The following is a 13889-nucleotide window of genomic DNA, read 5'->3' on the forward strand; positions in this document are numbered from 1 at the left end:
AGGGAGACCCAAGCTTTCTGGGCCCCCCCCGCTGCAAATTGCAGTCCGCAGCCACCCCGGAAAATGGCGCGTTCATAGAAGCGCCATCTTCTGGCGCTGTACCCAACTCATCCAGGGCCCTGGTGCGGTGGCTCACTGGGTAATAAAGGGGTTAGGGTCAGCTTGGTATTATCAGCTGGCCCCAACCCCAAAATTCATGGGGTCACGCCAGTATTAGACATGACCGTCATGAATTTCTAGTAAAGTATTTAAATAAAACACAAACACCCAGAATAAAGTCCTTTAATTGAAATAAACACACAATTCTTTATTGTTCTAAATTAAACCATACTTACCATCACTCCCATTCCAGCTGAAGCCAACGATCTCCTGCAATAAAAGAAAAATAATAAACCAACCTCATCCTTACCTTTCCATGGTTCCCACGACAGCTTCAGCTCTGCTACATCGAGATGACAGGCTGGACCGCAGCAGAACGCCGCCATCCAGCCTGTCATCCCGCAGACACTGAGAAGCGCAGGCATGCTTGCGCTCCTCAGTGTCTCGCTGTGACGGCATCCAGATGAGCCGAGGTCATGTCCAATGAACTCGGCTCACCTCATGCACGTCACTGACAGCGTGGGAAAATTCTCCTGCACTCAGCGCTTCAGCGTGAGAATTCTCCCACGCTGTCAGTGACGTGCATGAGGTGAGCCGAGTTCATTGGACATGATCTCGGCTCATCTTTATGCCGTCACAGAGAGACAATGTGGAGCGCAAGCAAGCCTGCTCTTCTCAGTGTCTGCGGGATGACAGGCTGGATGGCAGCGTTCTGCTGCGGTCCAGCCTGTCATCTCGATGTAGCAGAGCTGAAGCTGTCGTGGGAACCATGGAAAGGTAAGGATGAGGTTGCTTTATTATTTTATTTTTATTACAGGAGATCGTTGGCTTCAGCTGGAATGGGCGTGATGGTAAGTATGGTTTAATTTAGAACAATAAAGAATTGTGTCTTTATTTCAATTAAAGGACTTTATTCTGGGTGTTTGTGTTTTTTTTAACTTTGACTATGGGGTTAGTAATGGGGGTGTCTTATAGACGCCACTCCATTACTAATCTGGGCTTGATGTCAGCTGGCATTATAAGCTGACATCAACCCCAGCCCTATTACCCCCTGCCACCGCACCAGGGCAGCGTGGAAGAGCGAGGCTAAGTGCCAGAATTGGCGCATCCTATGAATGCGCCATTTCTGGGGCGGCTGACGGCTGGTGTTTCTAGCCTGGGAGGGGGCCAATATTCATGGCACCCTTCCTGGGCTATTAATATCAGCCCCCAGCTGTCTGCCTAGCCTTTGCTAGCTATTAAATTAGGGGGGACCCCACGTCATTTTTTTGGGGGGGGTCCCCCATTTTAATAGCTAGTAAAGGCTATGTATTCAGCTGGGGGCTGATATTAGTAGCCTGGGAAGCTCCGTGGGTATTACCCCCTTCCCAGGCTTCAAACATCTGCCCCAGCTGTCTGCTTAACCTCCGCTAGAGCCTAAAATTAAGGGGAACCCCACGCCAATTTTTTTAATAATAAATCCTTTATTTTAATACTAAATGACAAGTACAGTAACCAACACTGTCACAGTACTTCATATATATGTGACTGACATGTTTCTATCTATCTAATCTATGTGTGAAGCTCTATTCTGTCTGTTATAAATTGTCGGGTACAGATGCTGAATTGCCGGCCGGCTTTCTTAAAGAGACGGTGCATGAAAACACTATTATTTTTTTTAATAAATCCTTTACACTAAATGACAAGTACAGTAAGCAACACTGTCACTGTACTTCATATATATGTGACTGACATGTTTCTATCTATCTAATCTATGTGTGATTCTCTATTCCTTCTATTCTAAATTGTCGGGTACCGCTGCTGAATTGCCGGCCGGCTTTTTTAAAGAGATGGTGCATGAAAACACTATTATTTTTTTTGATAAATCCTTTACGCTAAATGACAAGTACAGTAAGCAACACAGTCACTGTACTTCATATATATGTGACTGACATGTTTATATCTATCTAATCTATGTGTGAAGCTCTATTCTTTCGGTTCTAAATTGTCGGGTACCGGTGTATGCCGCTGCTGAATTGCCGGCTTTTCATGTTTCACTGTTGGCACTGTTCCCATCGATTTGGGCAATCACTGTAATGCCACAACCACCATGGCTGTGGCATTACAGTGAGTGGCAGACAATCCCTGCATGATTGGTGCTCTAAATAGCACCAGACATTCAGGACACGCTTTTGGTGCACGAACAGTTATCGAACATAACCTCGGCCGAATTTTTTGCAAATCGTTCGGGTTCGTCGAACAACTCGAACACCGCCCAAAACAGCTCGAATTTGAGATTGGCGAACAGTTCTAGTCGAACACCGCTCATCTCTATCTAGGACCGCTCGGAGAGGTCGTCCTAGGCAAAAGTAAATCCTCTCCGTTCTTGACTTTATCCGTCTCTATTTCCTGTGGAGAGAACCTCTTCTTTGAAACCACACATCTGGATTCCGGAGCCGCCGGGAATCTCATATCCCAGTCCCTTGTAGAGAAGTATCAGATTCCTACCAAACCTCTGGCCGAACCATTGGCAGTCGCTTCCATGGATGGAAGACTCCTTCCGGTGACCATCTTGCTCGTCACAGAGCTCGTAACCCTGCAGTTGGGATTGCTGCACTCAGAGAGGATTTCCTTCCATGCGCTTTCCGGACTTTCTCATCCCCTTTTGCTAGGTCTACCCTGGCTACAGAAACATGAACCCATTCTGAATTGGCAATCCGGTGAGGTGCTACGTTGGGGGCAGGATAGCCATGAGATCTATCTGATTCCAGTTCACCCGGCTTGACCCCCAACTACTCAGACTAATCTACCCGGTCTACCGGCACCCTACTGGTCCTATGCTGATGTCTTCGACAAGTAAGAGGCAGAGACTCTGCCACCCCATAGGCCATATGATTTACCTATCGACCTGATACCTGGTGACACTCCACCCCGTGGGAGTATCTACCCATTGTCATTGGCTGAAACCTGGGCCATGTCTGAGTACATCAAAGAAAATCTGGCTAGGGGATTCATCGGGAAATCTTCCTCCCCGGCTGGAGCCGGATTTTTCTTTATTAAAAAGAGAGACAGTTCACTACATCCATGTATCGATTATAGAGGACTCAACCAAATCACTGTCAAAAACAAATACCCCTTGCCGCTCATCTCTGAGCTGTATGACCGCCTTAAAGGTGCGAAGATCTTCACCATGCTCGATCTTCGTGGGGCGTATAACCTGGTCCGGATCCACCAAGGAGACGAGTGGAAGACGGCATTCAATACCCAGGACGGTCACTATGAATACCGTGTGATGCCCTTCGATCTCTGTAATGCTCCCGCCGTCTTCCAAGAATTAGTCAATGACATCTTCCTTGACCTCTTATATTCTTGCGTGGTGATGTACCTGGACGATATCTTGGTCTTCTCTCCGGATCTTCCCTCACATTGGAGGGATGTTCGTCAGGTCCTGCTTAGGCTCAGGCAGAAACACCTATATGCAAAATTTGAGAAATGCCTCTTCGAGCAGTCCTATCTTCCGTTCCTGGGCTATATTATCTCTAAGACAGGAATACGGATGGACACCGAGAAGGTATCTGCCGTCTTAAAGTGGCCCCGTCCGGAGGGGTTGAAGGCGATTCAGCGATTCCTGGGCTTCGCCAACTACTACCGTCTCTTCATCCCACATTTCTCTTCCCGGACTGCTCCCATCTCTGCGCTCACCCGAAAGGGAGCAAATCCTAAGGAATGGCCGTCCGAAGCGGAGGAGGCCTTCCTCTCCTTAAAACAAGCCTTCTCTTCTGCCCCTGTGCTGCAGCGTCCGAATAGCAACAAACAGTTCTTTCTGGAGTTTGATGCTTCCTCTTCCGGAGCCGGAGCGGTGCTCACCCAGAAATCTCCATCCGGGAGAATGGTAACCTGCGGCTTCTTCTCCAAGCTCTTCTCCTCGTCTGAGCGCAACTACTCCATAGGAGACCGAGAACTGCTAGCCATCAAATTGGCGCTGGAGGAGTGGCATTACCTGCTCGAGGGGACTCTGCACCCGGTGGTCATCTATACTGACCACAAAAACTTGGCTTATCTTCAGAACGCCCAAAGACTTAATCCGCTTCAGGCCCGGTGGTCTTTGTTCTTCACCCGCTTTAACTTTACCCTACATTACCGTCCAGCGGACAAGAACGTTAAAGCAGATGCCTTGTCCCAATCCTGTCTGTCTTCCGATCAAGAGGAGGAGCCTATGTATATCATCGATCCCTCCAAAGTGATGAATGTGGCCCCCTTGGATCTGTCTTGTCTCCCACCCGGTAAGACGTTTGTAGCGGTTCCGGATCGTAAGAAGGTTCTTCACTGGGATCATTCATCCAAATTTGCCGGCCATTCTGGCCAGAAGAAGGCCGTCCTGCTCATTACCCGGCATTACTGGTGGCCTACCCTGCGCCAGGATGTGGTAGACTTCGTCACAGCCTGTTCATCCTGTGCCCGCAACAAGGTTCCCAGACATCTTCCTGCCAGCCGTCTCCTGCCTCTTCCCGTACCTGCTGCCCCATGGCAACACATTGCTATGGACTTTATTATGGATCTCCTTGTTTCTGCCGCTTGCACGGTCATTTGGGTGGTCGCTGACCGCTTTTCTAAAATGACCCACTTCATTCCTCTGCCTGGTCTCATGTCTGCATCTGTGCTGGCTAAGGACTTCATCCATCACATCTTTCGTCTCCACGGCCTACCCCTCCACATTGTGTCTGATCGAGGGGTCCAGTTCACTTTGCGCTTCTGGAGACCTATGTGTAAGCTGATGGATGTCACCCTGGATTTCTCCTCCGCTTATCATCCACAGTCCAATGGCCAAGTGGAGCGTATCAACCAGATCCTTACCAGCTACCTCCGGCACTTTGTCAACGCTCACCATACTGATTGGGTTGAGCTCCTACCATGGGCTGAGTTCTCCTACAACAACCATGAGAGCGAATCTTCTTCCAAGTCCCCGTTCTTTGTGGTCTACGGTCAACATCCCCAGATTCCGTTTCCCGTCTCCGCTTCAGTGGACAACCCTGCCGCGGAGTCTCTGGTCAGCGAATTTTCCACTATTTGGGAGGACACTAGATCCGCACTTCTTCAATCCTTTGAGCGGATGAAGAAGCATGCTGCTAAGAGACGTCTGGATCCACCTCAATTCCATCCGGGAGACAAGGTTTGGCTCTCCTCCAAACATGTTCGTCTCAAAATACCCTCCTATAAGTTGGGCCCACAGTTCATCGGTCCGTTTGAAGTCCTCAAGCAAATCAACCCAGTAACCTACAAGTTAAAACTCCCGGCCACCTTACGGATTCCCAACTCCTTCCACGTACCTCTCCTCAAACCAGTTGTGCTTAATTCTTTCTCCGACTGTCCAGGTACCTCCCCAGCTTCGGTCTCCGCTGAGGACGTCTATGCGGTAGAGAACATTCTGGCCACCAAGAGGGTAAGAGGAAAAACCTTTTTTCTGGTGGATTGGAAGGGGTTTGACCCAGAGGAGAGAACCTGGGAACCCAGGGAGAACATCCACGCCCCGCTTCTCCTTAAAAAAATTCTTGCTGGCCTGAAAAAGAGGGGGCGTAAAGGGATGGGTACTGTAGCATCTGCGTCTCTGCCTCCTGCCCGGCAGAGACGCCGTCCCTCTTACCGCCGCGGTCCTGCTCCAGCGTCTTCTGGCCTCCCTGCAGCTGTTGCTGGTGCACGCAGCCTCCCCGGGTACTGTGCTTAGGGCATGCGCTCCCTCCCTCTTAAAGGGGCCGCGCGCGCCATCCTAAAATGTCCGCCGGCCAATGGACGGAGGACTTCCCCTATAAAAGGCACCTCCCCCAATATGGAGGTGCCCGTGCAAGGTTGTAGCTTCGTGTGTGATACTCTGCTCCAGCCCTCAGGTCCCGCTGCTAGCCTGACTACAAGTCCAGCCCGCCAGCCTAACTACAAGTCCAGTCCGTCTGCTTGTCTACTCTCCAGCCCGACAGTCTGTCTACAGTCCAGTCCGACACTCTGTGTCTATGGGCTCTGTCTGCCTGCTTAACTGGAAGCACCTGCCCGTTACCTGCCATGCCTACCTGCCAGCATACCTGGAGGCTCCTGCCTGTTACCTGCTGTGCCTACCAGCCTGCCTACCTGGAGGCTCCTGCCTGTTAACTGCCGTGCCTGCCGGCTCGCTTACCTAGAAGCACCTGCCTGTCTCCTGCTGTGCCTACCAGCCAGCCTACCTGGAGGCTCCTGCCTGTTACCTGCCGTGCCTGCCAGCCCGCTTACCTAGAAGCACCTGCCTGTTACCAGCCGTGCCTACCAGCCCGCCTACCTGGAGGCTCCTGCTTGTTACCTGCCGTGTCTGCTAGTCCGTCTGCCCGGGTCACCCGTCAGCCTGCCTGCTGTGCTCATCTGCTGTACCGGTCAGTCCCTGCCTTCTGACCCGTGGTAGTTACCTGCTCTCATACAAGGTCGGTCCCTAGCACCTAGTCCCTCTGCTGGGTCCTTCCCTGGTCACGGAGTTGATTGAGCCGCCGTACGGCCTTGGCCAGTCCGAATTGATACCTAGTTACGCCCCTCTGGTCCTTACTTGCACCGCAGCACAGAGGTTCCAGCACCCGGATCCGTAACAGTTTGCATGGGCCATGGAACCCGGTGGCTCCCAGGCCCCTTCGCTTGCTGACCTGTACCAGGAGGTTTCTCATCAGAGAACTCAACAGGAAACCATCCTGACCTACCTGCGGTCTGTCAACTCTCGCCTGGACATGCTGTCTGTCCCACCTGTGTCTGCCTCAAGTCGAGCAACACCCGCTCCGGCAGCACCGCTGCCTACCAGTACCACGGCATCCAGCCTAGGACCCCGGCTTTCTGCGCCTACTCGTTTTGGAGGTGACCCCGTCCTATGTCAGGGCTTTCTGAACCAGTGCACGCTGCACTTTGAACTACTGCCACATCAGTTTCCCTCCGACCGGGCCAAGGTGGCGTTCATCATGCTCTCATACAAGGTCGGTCCCCAGAGTAGCACCTGGTCCCTCTGCTCGGTCCTTCCCTGGTCACGGAGTCAATTGAGCCGCTGTACGGCCTTGGTCGCTCCGAGTTGATACCTAGTTACGCCCCTCTGGTCCCTCCTTGCACCACAGCACAGAGGTTCCACAACCCGGATCCATAACACAGGGGATATATGCAACGCATCTTGCTTGCGCTTCATGGACCGGAGACCGGAAGGCATCAGATATGGAAGGTGGTGCTGGGGCAGGATGCGCCGTAGATGACGAGGCAATACAGCGAAACCTATCATATTGATCTCTATTGCTAGTATACACAGCATCTAATAATATTTCAGGAAATATTTTTGATTGTAACCTTGTGAAAGGAGGACTGAATTGAAAACATGAATTCAATAATTATGATGTGTGTCCAGTGGTGTACCGCCAATGGCGGCAGGCCACATGACAGCTATGAGGCCAGTAGGGGGCCCAGAGCAAGTACCATCTCCCACCCCGTTCCTTTCCCAGCATCACACTTTCATCCAGGATACCGATACAGTTGAAAACAATGATGCATCTGATGTCTCAGCGCAGCAGGCACGATGACGTCACTATAACGTGCCCGCTGTGCCAAGCAGTGCAGAGCTGCAGAAGACACACTGAGGAGACCGGAGCAGCGGGGAATGGGGAGAGGTGAGGATTTAATTTAATTTTTAGTCAAGTACTTATGGAGGACATTATATTATATGGAGGGCTATGTGGGACCAAGTATATTATATGGAAGACTATGTGGGGCCAATATATTAAATGTAAGGCTATGTGGGGCCCATTATACTGTTTGGAAGGCTATGTAGGGGAGGGGGGCATTCTACGGTTTGGAGGGTTATGTGGAGGGGGCTATGTGGAGGGTAGGGGGGCATTACTGTTTGCAAGGCTATGTGGGGGGTGGCATTACTGTTTGGAGGGCTATACCGAGGCCATTATTTTGTTGCAGGGCTATGTAGGGGCCATTATACTATTTGGAGAGCTATGTGAGGTCCATTATACTGTTTGGAAGGTTATATTGGAACTATTACACTGTTTTAATGGCTATGTGGGAGCTATTATACTGTTGGAGGGCTTTGTGGGGGGCATTATACAGTGTAGAGGTTTGTTTGGGGTCTGTCATTCTGTGTGGGGGCCATGATATTGTTTGGATTGCTGTGTTGGGGTCACAGTTGGGGCATCATACTGTGTTGGGGTCACCATTCTGTGCATCTGGAGGGTGCTGTGTGGGAATTCACTGTGTGGGTATCATATTGTGTTTGGGGGTACTTTTATTGGCATCATACTTTAAGAAGGCAATGAAAGGGGAATCTAGAATCTAGGGCTTCAATAGGAGGAAAATTACTCTGTAAGGGCTGCAGAGTTGTGAGGTATGCTCTTCTGTGTCTCACCGAATTTTTTATTTTTTTGGGGGGGATTAGAACTTTTCTTATGGGGCCCCATTATTTCTATGTACGCCCCTGTGTGTCCTAATATTTATGTCCATATAGTGTGTAACTCTACTGAACATTTATATACATTAAACACTATATATGCAGGAATTCCTAACATGCTTTTACTATCCCTGAGATATGATTTAAGAACAGGCAAAATGTAGTTGCTTATGGAAGACTGGGTCTGATTGTGCATAGTGAAAGCAGATCTGTCAGCAATTGACATTACACTTTTACATTATTAGATATTTTAAGTGTGATACTTACTTACTTTTTAAATCTATGTCAGACTGGCTTAATAATTCTGATGAGTAATTTATGAGTCCAGCTGTAGAATGAAATAGCTAATGAGTACAAGCATATGCACACTCCACCCACCCAACCTGACAGACAACTGCAGCTTGTACTTAGCAGTGTGAGATTTCAGCAGCAGCAGGTGGACACGGTCAGTCAGGTTCAGTGGGCAGAGAACATATTAAACTTTCATAAAAGATTATGCAGCCATTCTGGCATACATCATCTTATAAGGTTTAGGTAATCTATTCAGTAACGTATGCAGTTTTGTATTAGGAAATCTGGAGATGGATCTGCTTGTCAAGTGCTCACTAGGTGAGGTGGATCCTCGAAGACCAAGGTCCGGGTGATCATACAATGCTGCTCACCATTATTGGCACCCCTTAATTTTTTCATAAACTGTACAATATTTTCAGAAATAAATGGAAATGTACCAAAGTTATGTCCTCAGGATTTTTTAATTAGTGGTCCTAAGTAATGCAACAATAAAACATTGTTTTTCAACTTCCATGTTGCAATTTCAAAGAAGAAACAGAATAAACAGCATGTGCAGCAATAAAGGCTTCCCTAATTAATACTTGGTTGCATCCCCTTTGGCATTGCTGACAGCCTCCAAACGTTTCTCGTAGCCATCTATAAGCTTCTTACACTTTCCAGCTGGAATTTTTTCCCACTCCTCCTTTGCAGTTTGCTCAAGCTCTTGAATGTTTGCAGGGATCTTTTTCCCAATGGCAGATTTCAGCTCACCCCAGATTTTTAATGGGATTGAAGTCGGGACTCATTTCTGGCCATTTTAAAACAGTCCATCTTTTCTTTTTCAACCATTCCTGTGTACTTTTGGATGTTTGCTTTGGGTCATTGTCTTGCTGGAGGACCCATGACCAAGTTTTCTTATACTGGGTAGGACATTTCACTCTAAAATGTCTTGATAATTATCTGATTTCATGATTCCTGTGATAGGGTCAAGGCCTCCAATACCACAGAATTATGGATCCTCCACCATGCTAGACTGTTAAACTAGAGACGGGGGGGGGAAACCAAGGAAATAGGTGGGATGTGAGGCAAGCAAGGGGGAAGGGGAGAAGTGAATATAATGAGGGTGGAGAGGGGGGTGGGGATAGTACAGTTAGATCGTTAGAGAAGAATAGGATGCTAAATAACCCCAAAGTTTTATCTTGCATGCTGACCAACGCAAGAAGCCTGACCAATAAGGCGGATGAGCTGCAGGCGCTTATGACGCGCCCCCTGGGCCAGTGCTGTAGTGCGGCGCGCGTGCGCGCGGGGAATACCCGGAGCCGGATCCGATGGGGGTAGTAGTCTTCGTGTGGCGGTGACCCGGTCCGTGCCCAGGGTGGTCAAACTAAGTGGCAGTTACTGGTATGATGGTATTAGTGTCCGACTACGCCACCCGTTGAATGCGGCTATGAAACCGCCGCTGCAGGGCAGTCCGCTGAGGCCGGTGGTACGGATGTGCAGCGTGGATGGTATAACCCCCAACGGGAGGGGTATGGCCTCAGGGCAGAGGTTGAGGTTGATGTTGGGAGTGATGGTGTGGATGTCCCAGCACTAATGGTGCGACAAGGAAGCACGGAGACGCGAGGGTACAGTTCAGGGTCTTTACTGATGGTACAAGGCAAATTCCCCCGGGAGTACTGGCTAGTAGTTGGGGCCTGGTTAGTCTGCGAGTAAGCCGGAGTCCCCCTGGCCAGGTGGAGTTGTAGGCCTTCCCGTTAGTCTGTACCCTTCCTGGCTACCCTGCTTTCGGCGGTTACAAGTAGCCCACGTCCCTGGGTATACCGTGTGGTGCTCACCCATATGGCTGGTGACCTGGGGCCTCCTGTTAGCCTCCACTCCGGGATGGCGGTGCTGGTCCCTTCATTGTGACTGAGCCTCCGGGCTTTTATGGCCAGAGGACCTGGAATCCCCTGCCGGATGGATTCTGCTGCTGGGTATATCTTAGTCCCCACAGCCTCGGACTCCTGTGTCCGGTTTTAGTACTTCCTCCCAGGGCGAGCTCTGCACAGCTCCAGCCCCTTTCGCTTCTCCTTGGCTCCTACAGAGCTCCTGATGTCTATCTGTCCCTGTTTCTGCGTGTCCAGACCAGACTCCGTCTCTGTCTGGAACTCCTCTCTCTAACCCTGCCTCAGCCCCAGTTTATATAGGGGAAGTTCTTCCCCTCCCAGGACTGGGCAGGAGGTGTGGCATGCTTAGGATTCCTGCCCAGGAGACCTCCCACCTGCTCACAGACGTAATACTGCTATTACTGTGGAAACCAGACCCCTGGGGTGCCACATTCCCCCCTAGTGAAATTTAGTACTCCCGGACTAAACATATATTTTTTTTTCAAAAACATAACAGGGTATAAACAATAACAATTAAATACAGGAGATGGTCACGGCGTGTCCGTAACCGGGAAGCAATAAGGGTGTCCATTTCACCAAAGAACAGGGAGCCGTAACCAGGTAGGGGTCTGTCCTGCCCCGAGTCTTTAACAGTCTGTAGTTCATTCCTGGGTTACGCTCCAAACATATTTACAACAGAGTTCCGGTTACTCACTGTCCATAACCTGTCAGTCCATATAAAGAAACCTGTAACTGAAAAACATAATTAGCAACGGCTACAACAAAACAGGTAAACATAAAATAGTTAAAGCAATTAGCCAACTTAGATTCTCCAACGTACGGGCATCTGGCCTCTGGTAACCCTAGTGGACCTACGGAGCTCACTAACTGGTCCTGCACTACAGGGTGTAGGAGATGTTATGGGCAGGCTGGGCAGCTTTCTGCGCACTCTTTGGCTCACTAAGGGCACAGCAGGCTCACTACTAGCAGAGGGTTGATCCTCCTGTACTGCTGGTGTGGACTCTTCTGCCTCTTGGGCCGGCTGCTCTTCCAGCTCTACTGGTTCTTCTGTAGGCACTTGCGGGGCTGGCTGGAGAAAGGTGAGGACGGGTACCACGACAGCACCGTTTACTTGTGTCCAAGACCGGGGGAAGTCTCCGAGTACAGTCCTGATCATTTCTTCCCTTTCCTCTGCGGGTCGAGGGTTTTCTTGATCTTCTTCTTCAGGGCTTTGCAGCTGCTCGGGACACTTCTTCAGGTGGTCTCTGGAGACAACGGCTGTGGTTTCTCCTCCATCCCTACTGATCACGCAAATCTTTGGGCTCTCATGGCTTGATGGCAGTACGGTGTACGGGTCCTTCTCCCACTGGTCGTCCAACTTGTGGAGCCGTCTTTTCCTCTTCAAGACCTGCTCTCCAGGTACCAGGGGAACAGCGGGAGCATACTGATTATAAGCCCTCTCTTGCCTTTCTCTAGCTTGAGACAGACTTCGCTCGACGCTCTCCTGTACTTTCCGATACTGCTGCTGCCGTTCTGTATCCCAGTCTGCCTCCAGCGAGGTGTCCTCGGGCATCAGGACTCCCATATCCAGGTCGATAGGCAGCTTACCAGGTCTCGCTCTCATTAGGTAAGCCGGGGTACAGTTGGTAGAACCTACAGGGATGTGGTTGTATAGGTCCACCAGATCAGGCAGCTTCTCAGGCCACATACTGCGTTCTTCCAGGGGCAATGTTTTCAGGAGGTCTATCACCACCTGGTTCATCTTCTCGCAGTGTCCATTGGTTTGAGGGTGATAGGGCGTTGTTCTTATCTTCGTGCAGCCATACAGGTTGCAGAACTCCTGGAAGACTTCCGCTTCGAAGGCTGGCCCTTGGTCTGTCAGCACTTGGTCCGGGTACCCGTGTGGACGGCAGAAGTGCTGCTGGAAGGCTCTAGCTGCTGTTTGAGCCGTTAAGTCCTTGACCGGGACCACCACCAGGAACCGGGAGTAATGATCTACGATTGTGAGGGCGTAGACATACCCAGATCTGCTTGGAGCCAGTTTCACATGGTCCAGGGCTACCAGTTCCAGTGGCTGTCGGGTGATGATGGGCTGCAAGGGAGTCTTCTGGCTGGCACGGTCCTTCCTTCTTAGGTGGCACGGTCCACAGTCTCTGCACCACCTCTCGATGGCTCCCCTCATGCCTACCCAGTAGAACCGTTCACGCAACAAGAACTCCAGCTTCTTCCACCCGAAATGTCCTGCTCCGTTGTGGTACGCCTCCAGAATCATAGCCGCGTCTCGTCTGGGGACCACTACCTGCCAGGTCAACTCATGTGTTCGAGAGTTAACCATTCTCCGGCACAACTTCTCCCTGTAGAGGAACAGCCTACTTTTCTCCTTCCACAGTTGCTTAGTCTCCTCCGGAGCGTCTGGGTCAAGACTGGCATCGGCTTGGGTCAGCATTTCCTTCACCAGACGGCCTGCGGGATCACTGTCTTGCGTTTCTGCCCAGTTGTAGTGGGGCAAGGGATTGAACGTCACAGAGCGCCTGTCCTTCACACGGTGGGAATACAGGGTAATCCCATGACGGTGGAATGCAGGGAGCTCGACTTCTTCCAGATCTTCTGGATCTTCCCCTACGTCCGGTAAGTTCGGCATTCTAGACAGGGCATCCGCGTTGGCATTTGAGCGTCCTGCCCGGTATTTGATGGTGAATTCAAAGTTGGACAGGCGGGCCATCCATCTCTGTTCCAGGGCACCGAGCCTTGCAGTGTCCAGGTGTGTCAACGGGTTGTTATCCGTGTACACGGTGAATTTGGAGGAGGCAAGGTAATGCTTGAAACGTTCGGTCACTGCCCACACTACTGCCAGGAACTCCAGCTTGAATGAGCTATAATTCTCAGGGTTCCTCTCCGTGGGCCGTAGCTTTCGGCTAGCGTAAGCGAATACCCGTTCTTTTCCTTGCTGGATCTGGGACAGCACGGCTCCTAGCCCGATGTTACTTGCGTCCGTGTGGAGGATAAAGGGCTGGCTGTAGTCTGGATATGCCAGGATTTCATCCCCCGTGAGGGCCATCTTCAGCTGGCAGAAGGACTCCTCTTCCAGCTTTTCCCACCTGAAGGGCGGCTTCTGGTTTTTGGCTTTCCAAGATTGACCTATCAGGAGGTCCTGCATAGGGGCTGCCATTTTGGTGAAACCGGGAATGAATCTTCGGTAGTAGCCTACCAACCCGAGGAACTGCTGCACTTCCTTTATGCTG

The sequence above is a fragment of the Phyllobates terribilis genome, unplaced genomic scaffold (assembly GCF_046119375.1).
Source record: "Phyllobates terribilis strain yellow unplaced genomic scaffold, ASM4611937v1 Scaffold_7__3_contigs__length_470593459, whole genome shotgun sequence".
Classification (NCBI taxonomy): Eukaryota; Metazoa; Chordata; class Amphibia; order Anura; family Dendrobatidae; genus Phyllobates; species Phyllobates terribilis.